This window comes from Pelophylax lessonae (assembly GCF_965119305.1).
Source record: "Pelophylax lessonae genome assembly, chromosome: 9".
Taxonomy (NCBI): Eukaryota; Metazoa; Chordata; class Amphibia; order Anura; family Ranidae; genus Pelophylax; species Pelophylax lessonae.
Window position 1 is genome coordinate 124,544,493 of NC_138776.1, and position 13,885 is coordinate 124,558,377.

Consider the following 13,885-nt stretch of genomic DNA (forward strand, 5'->3'; position numbering starts at 1 on the left):
TGAAACAAAAAAGATGGAAACAAAAAAAACTCTCACATTGGGTTTGGCGCTGCTCTTTGCATGCCTATAGTGTTAAAACAAAAAATTCATAAATCACAGCGTACCAAAATACATATACAGTGCCTCATAATAAAAAAAGTGTACTGGTGCCAAGTGAAAAGTGACCAGTACTAAAAATAACATCAAACCTAATGCGATTAGAGACAACAGTAAATCAATATTGCCAAAATTCATATAAAGTGACCAATGCTCCAAATAGTAAATCCTTATGTGGTAAAAAATGACAATAGTCCTTCCTTAATCCAATATTCCAAACATCATGTGCCCACACTGCAAGCCCCTATAGTTCTGCTATGAAAGCATTTGTTGGTGATGCTGCAACAGAAGAGAGTTCTACAAAGTCATGCAATGTGCTCTGTGTCTCCATGCATGCCCCCTTCTTGTTGCTTCACTCACCAGAAATCTCTCCCCTCAAGGGGGTAACCAGCATTCATAGCTCCACCTGGCTGTATGTGGATATCCAGGACCATCCCTAGGATGTCTCTCCTTATCCTTACTTCCACTCCCCAGAAGTTTCAAACATGCATGGAAATAGTAGAAACAAGCTCCATAGCGTAATACTTTAAATCAAAATTTATCAAAATAAACAGTATTGTACTTACATTGGCTTAAAAATCAGTCAGCATAACAAGAATCAGGAAGTCCGGGACGCAATGCGCTCCACAAACCTGAGTACCAGAAGTGATGCAATGACGCTGGAGCTCCTCCCTATGCGTTTTGTCACAATGATATCATCAGGAGTGGCCCCCTAAGCTTCCCTCCCCCCTCCCAGGATTTATAATAAATAGTTCATTGTCTTTTTAAGACATTAAAATACAGTATACAGTAAAACCTTGGTTTGAGAGTAACTTGGTTTAAGAGCGCTTTGCAAGACAAGCAAAATTTTCAAATAAATTTTGACTTGATATACAAGCGATGTCTTGATATACAAGTAGCCTCAAGTCACAGCTAAGTATAAAAGAGAAGAGAGGCGCCTCTAAGTGTAGCAATATGGTTAAATTTAATGAAGGTACAACATTTAGCAACTCACATGGTTGATGATTGGAACAGGCACATCTAAGGATGCAGGCATCCGGGGTAAAGCTGTCCACATAGACCATCCTCCGCACCGACATCTACGTCATCCCTTCCATGCTGCCCCTTGATTTCAGATTGCTTTACTGCAGGGTGGTCTTCCCGGTCAGGATTACTGACTGGCAGCCGGCTGTGCAGAAGATAGTCTATGTGGACAGCTTTACCCCGGATGCCTGCATACTTGGATGTGCCTGTTTTATTCATCAACCATGCGAGTTGCTAAATGTTGTACCTTCATTAAATGGAACCATATTGCTACACTTAGAGGCGCCTCTCTTCTCTTTGATACTCTGTAGCTCCTGCTGGATTTTGCTTCTAATCCCCTTGTGGAAGCGGCTATTTGTGGATGGACATTTTATAGTTACACAACCTATCGCAATGCTATAATCTTTTTATATGGACTATAAACCGAAGGACTTATGAATAAATGGTTGTGGAACGAATCATCTGAATTTCCATTATTTCTTATGGGGAAATTCACTTTGATATAAGAGTGCTTTGGATTACAAGCATGCTTCCGGAACGAATTATGCTCGCAATCCAAGGTTTTACTGTATACTGCTTCGGTCCTTTTTTTCAGTGCGGTGGATTGCAACGCAAACTATCACATTGCAATGTCACTATATCTAGTGCTCCCACGGTTTTCTTTTAGGCCGGTTTTACTTGCATTGGTGCATAATATGCTGTAAATTGTCATTCCTGCTGTATTTTTACCACAAGGCCCACTGAAGAGAAAGTAGGACTAAAATAAGACCTATCATTGCATTTTTAGTAGCCTCCAGTATTGATGTATTTGGCACAATAAAAACCCCCAGCACTGGTGCCAGATTTCCCTATTATAATCCTCAGCATTGGTGTCAGTTTCCACAGTAATAACCTCTAGCATTGGTGCCATTTTTTGCCATAATAACCTACAGCAATGGGGCCAGTTTACACAATTCTAACCCCTACCATTGGTGCCAGTTTACAAAATAATACCCCGGTTTGGTGCCAGTTTGCACAATAACACCCCCAGTTTTGCTGCCAGTTTTCACAACAACTCCCAGCATGTCAGTAGCAAGAATAATAATGCCCAGCATTGGTACCAGTTTCCACAGAAACAAAACTCCTTGTTGCTGCCAGTTTATGCAATAACAACTCCCAGTTCAGTTCCCAGGTAAGTAGCAGCAATAATAACCCCCAGCATCAGTGCCAGTTTATGCAATAAGAACACCCAGCATTGGTGCTAGTTTACGCAAGAATAATCCCCAAACATTTGTGCCAGTTTATGCAACAATAACTCCCAGCTTTGAGGTCAGTAGCAGCAATAATAACCCCAAGCATCAGTGCCAGTTTCTGCAAAAAAAAAAAAAAACTCCCACATTGGTGTCAATTACACAATAATAACCCCTTGCATTGGTGCCAGTTTTCGCAATAACCCCCTACATAGATGCCAGTTTTTGCAATAATACCACTTACAGTGGTGTTCTGCTGTTTCAAAGCTCCCCTTCCTTAGTAGCCCCCTAACCTTCTTCCTACATGAAGGTCATTTAAAACAACTCTCCCAATGGTGTTTAGTGGCGGTCTCAATGTACCCCTTTATGCTACACAAGTGGCCAGGGGCAGTGTTATTTAACCACTTCGTAATGCAGAATGAAGGGGTTAGGAAAACACTACCATAGCCACAAAGGGGTACCCCTCCCTCATTCTTGTAGGTGGAAGACTGGCCAGAGAAAGGAGTGGCAGTGAGTGTGTGCCCCCATCTCTTCTGGAATAGGCTCTCAATATTGGTATGGTACCTTGCCATGAAGCAACCTTATCAAAGCACTGTGTCCCCAAATGATGGAGACAAGGGCACCAGATCCCTGGCCTGGTGGATGTATGGGTTCGCAGGAAGGGGTCAGTGGCCTTTTCACGCAACAAGACACACAAGGTTTAATCCAGAACTAAAAGGTCCCCAGAAGAAGATCTCGTGCCCGCTGAGAAGACAATGGTGGAAATGACAGCCTGGAATGCCTTAGCTGCTCATGAAAACCTCCTTGGCAAGGAGAGTCACAAAGTCAGTACCACAAAACAGAAGAGCGCTTGGAGTCAGGCTTATGGGTGAGAAGTCATAATATTCACTGATCAATGTTCCACGGAGCAATTCGAACAATTCAAAGCAAGGCACCACAGTCTTATCATAAAAGCTGTAGTCTTTATTTGTCAACATAAATAAAGTTATGAAAGGCTAAAAACACAAAGTTAAAAGCCCTTTTTACTTGCCACCTGGATGGTAAACACTGCTGCTCACTGGGGTTGCATCTGCTTGTTTGTCACACTGAAGGAGGTGTCCCTGGATACCGGTAAGGTGGCAGAGTTCGAGATGGAACTCCAGACAAAAAAGCCACTAAATGTCTCTGGGTAAACCGATCGGCAGAAGGGCAAAGGCAGAAGGGCAAAGGCCGAAGGGAGGAGGTAGAAGGCGTCCCAGGTCTGTGGGTCAAGCTGGTGAAAGCAGGTGTGAAAGGGCGGCCGGTGATGACGTCAATCACCGCGCCAGGAAGCCGGACAACAGCCTGGGGAGCGTGCAAGCAGTGGAGGGCAATCAAGATGGTCCCTTAACTATGGCAACATGTTTCGCCACCATGGCTTGACAAGGCACAAGTGCTAGAACTGTAGCTTCATCTCTTTCCTTGTAAAAAAAAAAAATTCTTTGTAACTAAAATTCTGGTGCCAGCAAAACAATTTAGAATTCAAATTCAGAAAAAAAATTATAGCATACTCCCCTCATAATTTTCCATTTCTGATGCCAATCGATGGCAGCATACTGAACGCATCCAGCTCATTTCTAGCATTTGATATGAAATGGGATGTCACTTTGGTTTAAGCACTTTATAGCTAAGCACTGGTCCTATTAGGGTGAAGCTAGGCCATATACAGTATATATTGCCACAGATTGATACCAGGAGAGGAAATTTTACTAAGTAAGTGAATTTCCTCTCCTGGAAATTCTGTCAAAGTATGACAGAATTTTCCATTTTCTTTAGGAGTATATGGGAAGACTGTTACTGTTGTAAGTTCTACTCACTTACTGCCTGGTTAGTTGCCTGGTAAATTTTGTCAGCTGAACAGAAAGAGAGGAAAAAAAATGGACCCCCAGATAGCTGTAATAAAACCCCGTCAAAAGATCTAATCCTTTGCCACTCCGTTTAACCACTTAAGCCCCGGAAGATTTTACCCCCTTCCTGACCAGGGCCTATTTTGCGATTCGGCACTGCGTGACTTTACCGGACAATTGCGCGGTCGTGCGACACTGTACCTAAACGAATTTGACGTCCTTTTTTTCCCACAAACAGAGCTTTCTTTTGGTGGTATTTGATCACCTGTACGATTATTTGATCATGCCCTATAAACAAAAAAAGAGCGTCAATTTTGCAAAAATAACAATATTTTTCACATTTTTTTATATGAAATTCCCAAAAAAAAAATGTAAAAATCAAAATTTTTTAACATTTTAGGCCAATTTGTTTTATGCTACCTATGTTTGGTAAAAAAAAATCGCAAAAAGCGTATTTTGATTGGTTTGCGCAAAAGTTATTGCGTTTACTAACTAAGGGAAAGATTTTTGTCATTTTTGTTGTTTTTTTTTTAACGAGTAATGGCGGCGATCTGCGATTTTTTTTTGCGGGACTGCAACATTGCGGCGGACAGATCGGACCCTTGACTGACATTTTTTACACTTTTGGGGTTACCAGTGACATTACTGCAGTAATCAGTGCTAAACATATGCACTGTTACTGTAAAAATGACACTGGCAGTGAAGGAGTTAACTTTATTGGAGAGGGAGGGGTTAAGTGTGTCCCTAGGGGTGTGTTTCTAACTGTGATTGGCTGTGGCTAGATGTGTAAGAACAGAGATCAACGGTCCTACATAGTAGAACCGTGTGATCTCCATTCTTACACAGGGGAGAATGACAGGCGGCTTTGTTTACATTAGCCGCCTGCCTTTCTTCCGGTGTAACGGAAGATCGCGAGTGCCCGGCGGACATCGGGTCCGCCGGGCACACGCGCGGGGGGGGGGGGTCTGTGACCGCGCGGGATGGGGAGCGCGCCTCCGGCGGCGCGCGCTCGCTCCCTAGAGCCTCACAGGCTAGCGACGTAGACCTACATCACTTTGCCTGTGAGGGGTTGACCGCCGACGTAAATAGTCGTGCGGCGGTCGGCAAGCGGTTAAAAGTGTTTCTGGATTGACATACACCTAAAGAATTAAGCTGAAGTTCTCTTGTTTGGATGGGTTAGGTATCAATGATTTATAATGTACTACCATCTCTGGGGGAACTGCACAATGTTAGAATTTCAAACATAAATCTAAAATATAAGCATTCAACACCAAGAGCACAAAACTGCATAGGCAAACATTTACCACAAAACAAGATACAACAAGAATAAGAAACCTTTCCCTATCAAGAACAAGGTTAGAGGCCAGGGCAGGACAATTATACAGCAAATTAATCTGCAAGATGATATATAATAAAGCATGAAAATATGTCTCTATTTGATGAAAAAAAATAAAAAAATCTCTCAGGTTACAAAGTTATCTTTCGTAAGCATTTTTGCAGGACTTTAAAATGTATCTCAGAACTCTCAAGAGCTTTTAAAAAGTTAAAGTTTAAACTTGCATAACTGGAACATTCTACAATTGCGGTGGACTGTCCCTCGATGCCAAACACAGCAGAGGTATTTGAGAAGCAGAAAACATTGGAGACTTTCCCCAATTGTAAAAACAATAACATACGTAACTTCAGTTTTCCCTGTCTCGAATTTCAGTATGCTTAGAACCAGAACTGAAAGGGGCACTTGATGAGATGAAAGTCAATGACCAAGTGATTGGGGGGAAGGGGGAGGGGTGATTTCCATAAGTTTATTAATAATGAAAACAGATCCTTAAAAAAACAAGAAGAGAATTCATACAATTATTGGGAACAGTCATATATAAAAATGTCTGTAAATTTTATTGCAGATAGTCAGGGTAACCTGGTAATATTTAGGATTGCTTTCATTGCTTTACCAGTTTTGTTGGCTCTGCGGCATGCTTTATATTGTAGAAGCTATGCACATAATAAAAGATGAGATTCCTAAACATAAAACTACTGAAAAGAAGCAAGAGGAGAGATCAGCTTCTGAGGACGCCCAGTGGGAGGGACGAAACATGTCAAGCAAAGACAGTTAGTGACGAGTGTTTTGACAGCTGGAACGCACGGCAAGGCAGTGATTTGATTTGTATACATGCTTTTATCATACAAGTGAATGTAAGTGAAATTTTTTTAAATCTTTTAATAAAGGCCAAACAATAGTACACTATGGAGATTCTTCTCAATATCCTTTTCTATGGTACGAGAGCATTGCATTGATCCTGGGCATTACGCTGGAGAAGTGGAGGAGGATAAAAGGGAGAAGTCATTTGTTCTGAATATCTATATGCTTATATGACTCAGTGAGTCTGCCACTGTTGGTAAGTGGGTGAAAACAGGAGGAGAGCACACCACTGTGGAACTTCATGGGTAAAGAGAAAGTCACCTATTTCTTTGAAATCACACTAAACCCTTTATTTATGTTGGTGTACTTCATATGGCATGCAGTGGTGTATTTAGGTTTTGTGCTGCCCTAGGCCTTACTAAAGGTGGGCACACCTAATTTAAATATGACCTACCCCTTCCTGTAAAGGCCACACCCTTTCTTGTTTATGATCCACCCTGTCATCTGTAAACCACAACCACAGTCTGTCAGTACCCATCAGTGAAGCCTCATCAGTTCCCATACGTTCAGCTACATCAGTGCCCATCAGTGCTCATCAGTGTAGCCTCATTACTGCCCATCAGTGCAGCCTCATCAGTGCAGCATATCAGTGCAGCCCCATCAGTGGCCACCAGTACAGCCTCATCAGTGGCCACCAGTACAGCCCCATCAGTGGCAATCAGTGCAGCCTCTCAGTGCCCATTAGTGCAGCCTATCAGTGCATCATATCAGTGCCCATCAGTGCTGCCTTATCAGTGCAGCCCTATCAGTGCAGCTTATCAGTCCTGCCTCATCAGTGGCCATCAGTGCAGTCTATTAGTGCCCATCAGGTCAGCATATCAGTGCAGCCCCATCAGCTTTTTTGCTGCCCCCCAGCAAAGTGCTGCCCTAGGCCTGGGCCTTGTTGGCCTAGGCCAAGATACAGCAATGATGGCATGCCCAGAAGCTGTTTAGCAGGGAATGACGTGTTTGCACCGGAACTGACGAGCGGGACCGATGCAGGTGCATTGATTCCTGGAAGCGATGACGTTCAGCTCCCAGGAGTCAATGCAAGCAGGAAGAGACAGCGCTGGCCGCGGCTGCAGAGGGAGGAAGTGGAAGAAAGGTAAGTATATTTTCTTCAATAACATGGTAAGTAAAAAAAAGAAAAGAAAAAAAATCGGGACTATCCATTTCTTTTTCAGGTGATTGTCAGCAAGCGGATGGCCCAAAGTGTTTTTTAAGGCCGGAACTCCGCTTTAAATGCTTCCTACTCTAGCCAGAACTAAAAAATGGCTATAAATACAATGCAAGGCCTTGTTTACATGGGCATACCTAAAGCACTGGTTACCCCAGCACTTCATATTCCTGATATGTGCCTGCTGTACCATGTACTTGTATGATAAAGTATCCTGTTCTCTTTGTATTGCCTCTTTTGTGTAAAATCCCTGGTGTTCCTGCCAGTCCCCCTGCTTTTCCTATTAAAAACTGACCACACTAAGCAGGAGAGCACATCGTGGTCAGTTCTCTAGCTATGTTGGGAACTCAGCCTGTTCTCCAATTATCAGGCTTGTACTGACACACCCCCGCTGCACAGCCATTTACCGGGAAGCTCAGTGTGCTGCTGCTTCTCCTTCCCCCAGCTCTTATGTAGTTGAGAGCGGAGAAAATGTGATCACTTATTAACAAGGGGGAAAAAAAAAGTGGGGCGGCCGATCTGTGCCAGATCACATACCTAGTACATGATCTGACACTTCCAGGTCTGAGGTGCGCATGCTGCTCCCCCTGTGATCACACACAGCGGAAACCCAGCGGCGGGTACCACTGCATTGATGTCTGCTGGCCCCTGCCAATTGTACAGTACACAGGCAGAATGGCAATCTGCCTATGTAAACAAGGCAGATTGCTGTTCTGTCAGTAGGGAAGGTATTGATCTTGTGTTCCTGCAAAGCAAGAACATGGATCAATGCCTTCCCATAGTAAAAGCACCTCCTCCAAAGTAAGAAAGCCCATGCTAGGCACACAGTTAACCCTGTGATTGCCAATGATGTTAATCCCAGCCAGTGTCATTAGTACAGTGACCATGCATATTTTTAGCACTGACCACTGTATTAGTGTCACTGGTTCCCAAAAAGTGTCAGTTAGTGTCTGGACTGTTGGCCAAAATATCACAGTCCTGCTATAAGTCACTGATCGCCACCATTACTAGTAAAAAAATAAAAATATCCCATAGCTTGTAGACACTATAACTTTTGCGCAAACCAATCAATAAACGCTTATTGGGATTTTGTTTTTTTTTTTACCATAAATTTATAGCAAAATACATTTGGGCCTAAATCCATAAAAAAACTTTTTACATTTTTTTTCTTTGGATATTTTATAACAGAAAGTAAAAAAGATTATTATTTTTTTTTTCAAAATTGTTGGTCTTATTTTGTTTTTAGCACAAAAAATATAAAACCGCAGGGGTGATCAAATACCACCAAAAAAAAAAAAAAAAAGCTCTATTTATGGGGGGAAAAAGGACATAAAATGTTATAGCGCAATTGTCAGGTACAATAACGCCGTGCTGGATTGCAAAAAATGGCCTGGTCATTGAGGGGGGGGGTAAATCTTTTGGAGGTCAAGTGGTTTTAAGGTTTTCTTATTTCTTTTTATATCAATACAAACATACTTTGCATTACATTTCTATTTTAAACTGGGTTGTTTTACAAGATTATAAATCACTTTAAGCATTCACCTGTGTGAGAACTGTGTTTTGCCCGCAGATGGTGCACAGGTGTTCTGTGTAACCACATACAGGCAGTCCTATTCATGTTAATTGGGAAGCAGCAGCTGAATGGACACAGCCACTGCTCCCAGTTTGACATCTGTGTGTGTGTGTGTACCTGAACTCACACGGTCTGCATTCGGGGACCCGCACCGATGTCAAACTGGGAGCAGGTGTTGCATCCTAATTACCATGAATGGGACTGCCTGTAAGCAGATGCACGGAAAACACCTGTGTATCCTGGGTGGGCAAAACATGGTCCTCACATGAGTGTACCTGAATGATCTCGCACAGTACAAAGAAAAAGAAAAAGAAAAAGCTATTATTTTAGTAAATATAAACGGCTAAATACCTTAACTCATCAGCAGTATATAGCAGTCTTGTGACTTCTATCAGTGTCTGGTTAAAGCTTGTAGGAGGAGTTTTCATTCTCCTCTGACTGTCTTATGAGGCTGCAGAACCCCTGACCCTCTTGTCTGGACAGTGCCGATAGGCCCTGTGCCAATCACATCTACCCTTCCAAGAAAAAAAACTCTCTAGCAATACACACCAAACTGAGCATGTGCAGAGTGACTGCTAAGGTTAGGTCTTATCAGGAGATGGTTTGGGGACAGTGGAAGAAGGGGAAGATCAGAGAAAACAGGATCAAACAGCCTTTTTACACCATTTGCAGGATTAACCCCTTAGGCTCCACTAAGTATAACAAGCATGCTTTACTGCATATACAGACTGGTTTTACTGTTGTGGGTTTAGTAACACTTTAGGTACACTTGTGAGAATGAGGCCTAATTATTAAAATGAAAGAGTTTGGAACTGTGAGCACAGATTCACAGCCAAAGGTAGGTCACTGTGAAGGTGGTCTGAAAGAGTAAAGCTGGATATACACTATACAATTTGTGTTGGTAGATTTCCTTTAGATTAAAGCCTCGTACACATGCAACGATTGTTGGCCGTGAATTTTCGGCCAACATCCGATCGGCCGATTGTCGGCTTGTTAGTATGATGCTTCCGACAACCGACTGCGACTTTTCGGCCAAACAAAATCTGGTGTGCAGGCTATAAAATTTTTGTTGGCCAACACCAGAACGGCCGATTGTTCTTCAGTCAGTACAGATTTCGGCAGACAAAAATGTGATGAGTAAGACTGGGCATGCTCAGAGAAGAAAAAACACACGGAAAGTAAACCAGCACATGACATCACTTCTGAAGTTGGTTGTTGTTGGCCGACAAAATTTGTGTGCAGTCTAGAGCACATTTCAACCAACACAACAACACTGGACAAAAGACGGCTAATCGGTCGGCCAACAATCGTTGCGTGTGTACGAGGCTTTACCTTCAACTATGTAGTGCAAGAGCCTGCCTGATTGCATACAAATCAAAAGTGCTTAGGTCTGACCTCATATTATATGGTAAAGAAAATTGTATAGTGTGTAATACTGTTCACAAGATGAACATTTCTCAGTAAAGTCATTGAGGTGTGATCTACTACAAGAAATTAAAATTAAACTTAAAAAAATAAAAACGAGGCTATACAATCATGCTCATGACTGGGTATTCAAAGTGAACAGCGATTTGATTTTTTCAGGATAGGGAAACTGAAGTGAATTTTCACACAATTTTGGGCAAATATTCTCGCCTCCTTTAGTTAATCAGCCTCCTTGTGTTCTTATGATGTCAGACAATTTTCTCAATACACATGTGATATTACCCATGCAGCAATAACCCAGCACATATACCTGTGCACACAGGCAATCCTAGAAGAAAACCTTCACTATCTGTTAGACTTTATCTTAAAATAAGGATGTTTGGCAATTGCCATGGCTTGCTTCCAGCTGCACATGTGTGACAAATGTGCACGTATGAGTTGGAAGTGAGCTCACATATGGCGCCTACATATTTATAAACATGTCTTACACAAAACAGATCTACTGAGAGATCAAAGTATTGGAGGAAAATACTAAATTTTTAGTGATCATGGACATTTTACACATATTGGTGGCAGTTTTTTTAAGCATAGTTTCTAGTATTCCAGGCCTAAAAGAGAAGTATGGGACTTTTTTTTTTTAAATCATACTTACCTAGGTGGATGCAGCATCAGTGTGATGGTGTGTCTGTCCCTCCCTGGCTCTAAAGCCCCGTACACACGATCAGATTATCGAACGATCTGTAGTCCATTTTTTGTGGCATGCTAGTCTGATGTGCAAAGTGAAGAGGTTATTTTCATACGAATTTTCCCGTACGACAGAATTCTACTTCAGAAGTGATGTCATGTGTCGGATTGCTTTGTATGTGTTCTTTCGTCTATGAGCATGCCTAGTCTTGCTCTTAAGATTTTTTTTCCGTCGAAATCTGTACTAATGAGACAAAAATCGAACGTTGTTTTGACGGACGACAAAAATTACCGTATTTTCCGGCGTATAAGACGACTGGGCGTATAAGACAACCCCCCTAATTTTCAAGTTAAAACATAGGTTTTGGGCTATACTCGCCGTATAAGACTACCCCCCTTCTGAAGCAAGGCAACACCATTGAAAAACATCAGATTTCTCATAGATCTCCAAGGTACCCCAAGTACTGTAATACATGTAATCTCTCATAATATCTCCAAGGTACCCTAAGTATAAGTATTACCAGTAGATGTAATCTCAAGACGCTGGCTGTGCGGGAATCCTGTACCAGTATACCGTATGTACCGTAGCTTCGGCTACATACAGTATACCGCGCTGAGCCAATCAGGGAGAGCGATGTATTCTATTATTGAATGCAAAGCCTGCTCGGATTGGCAGAATAGTACTAGCTGGCTGTCATTGGGGCCCTTCTGTAGGTTGATGCATGTAAAGCTGTCGCTTTAAGAATGAACAATGGATGGCTAATGTGCTGCAAAGTAAATAGCAGTCTCAATTGTATTAACTGTGGGTAGTAAGGGTTTGAGCTCTGTAGTCCAGTCCCATGACCTTTGCGGTTGTCCCAGATGTTACAGTCCTCACGGTCAGGTCCCCAAGATCAGGTCTCTCAGCTTTGGTCCTCACAAGGCTAAGTCTCTCAGCTCAGGTCTGGCATTCATGGCACAGTAACACTCCTAGAAGCTAAGTATCTTCACAGGCCCAGTGGTAGGTCTGTGCACTCTCGCTCCCGCACTAGGCTGCCCTGAACTCTTGTAATTTGCCCAGGAAAAGTTCTGGTCTCTCCTTCTCTGTGGTGCAGGGACCACTGGGTATTAAAGCCTAAAGCTCCATTATCCTCAACTGACTTGTACTGGGCAGTGCTCCTTTAAGGGCTCCTGCTCCCAGAATCGTTAGCATCTGTATAGTAAATGCTTTCCCTCCAATTGGCTCAGGTCTTCTGCTGCCAGAAGAGCAGGCACGAGCGGGAGGGGAAGACTTCACAGAGAGCCGATCCGATGCTCACATAGCAGGTAAGCTCAGGGTAAGAGCTATTTTAACACACACAGTCTGCTCAGGGCTGGAGCAAGCAATAGGCAGCTTAAGTATCTGAACCTCTGAGCCCAGTGCCGTTCTGGTGTGAGCAGGCCCTTAGTCTGCATACACAGGATTTCTTTCATATCTCCAAAAGTTCCCACCAAACCTGGAGTGGAGGGAGGATTTTTGCTGAGAGGGGGGATTGGGGGTGGATTTATCCTGGGGGAGATTTAAGGAGAGGTCCTACGTGGTGCACCCCATCACAAATACGGACACAATATGAAGGAAGTTCCAGCACGGATGCGGACACTGGGGGTTGCATTGTGGAGGGGAGAGGGGGATTGGCAGAAGGACTGTAGGGTGGGGGGGGCACAAAAATGCCCAAAAATGCACCTTGACCTAAGTAGACAAAAATCCTTGACCAGCCCTGAGCCTGCTCTACTGACACAGCAGCCCAAGGGGAGGGGCTGATCGGAAAAAGATCACACTGCCATGGTTGCAATATTTTTAGCTCTGGCTGCAGAGTTTCAGATGCTCACCATCTGCCAAACTTCAGCTATTTAGTTCAATAAGGCTGCACCAAAACTGTGTCAAATACCCTCCGGAAAGAGATCAGAATGCGGATCACTCTTCAGAGGGCACCACAAAGTTAAAAGAGCCCTAAATGTGTTACCCTTGCCAGCTGCTGCCCATACACATGCTATAATTGGAAGCGTTTAATCAAAAAGAATATCGCATGGAACTGAGCAGTCCACAGTTTTAATTGTTCCCTGTTTTTTTTTAACAGACAAATACAGTGGTGATCGAAAGTTTGGGCACCCCAGGTAAAAATTTGTATTAATGTGCTTAAAGAAGCCAAGGAAAGAGGGAAAAATCTCCAAAAGTCATCAAACTACAGATTAGAAATTCTTATAATATGTCAACAAAAGTTAGATTTTATTTCCATCATTTACACTTTCAAAATAACAGAAAACAATAAATGGTGTCTGCAAAAGTTTGGGTACCCTGCAGAGTTAATATCTTGTACTGCCCCCTTTGGCAAGTATCACAGCTTGTAAACGATCTTTGTAGCCAGCCAAGAGTCTTTCAATTCTTGTTTGAGGTATCTTTGCCCATTCTTCCTTACAAAAGTCTTCCAGTTCTTTGAGATTTCTGGGCTGTCTGTCACGCACTGCTCTTCTAAGGTCTATCCATAGATTTTAAATTATGTTGAGGTCAGGAGATTGTGAAGGCCATGGCAAAACCTTCAGTTTACACCTCTTGATGTAATCCCCCGTGGATTTCGAGGTGTGTTTAGGATCATTATCCATTTGTAGAAGCCATCCTCT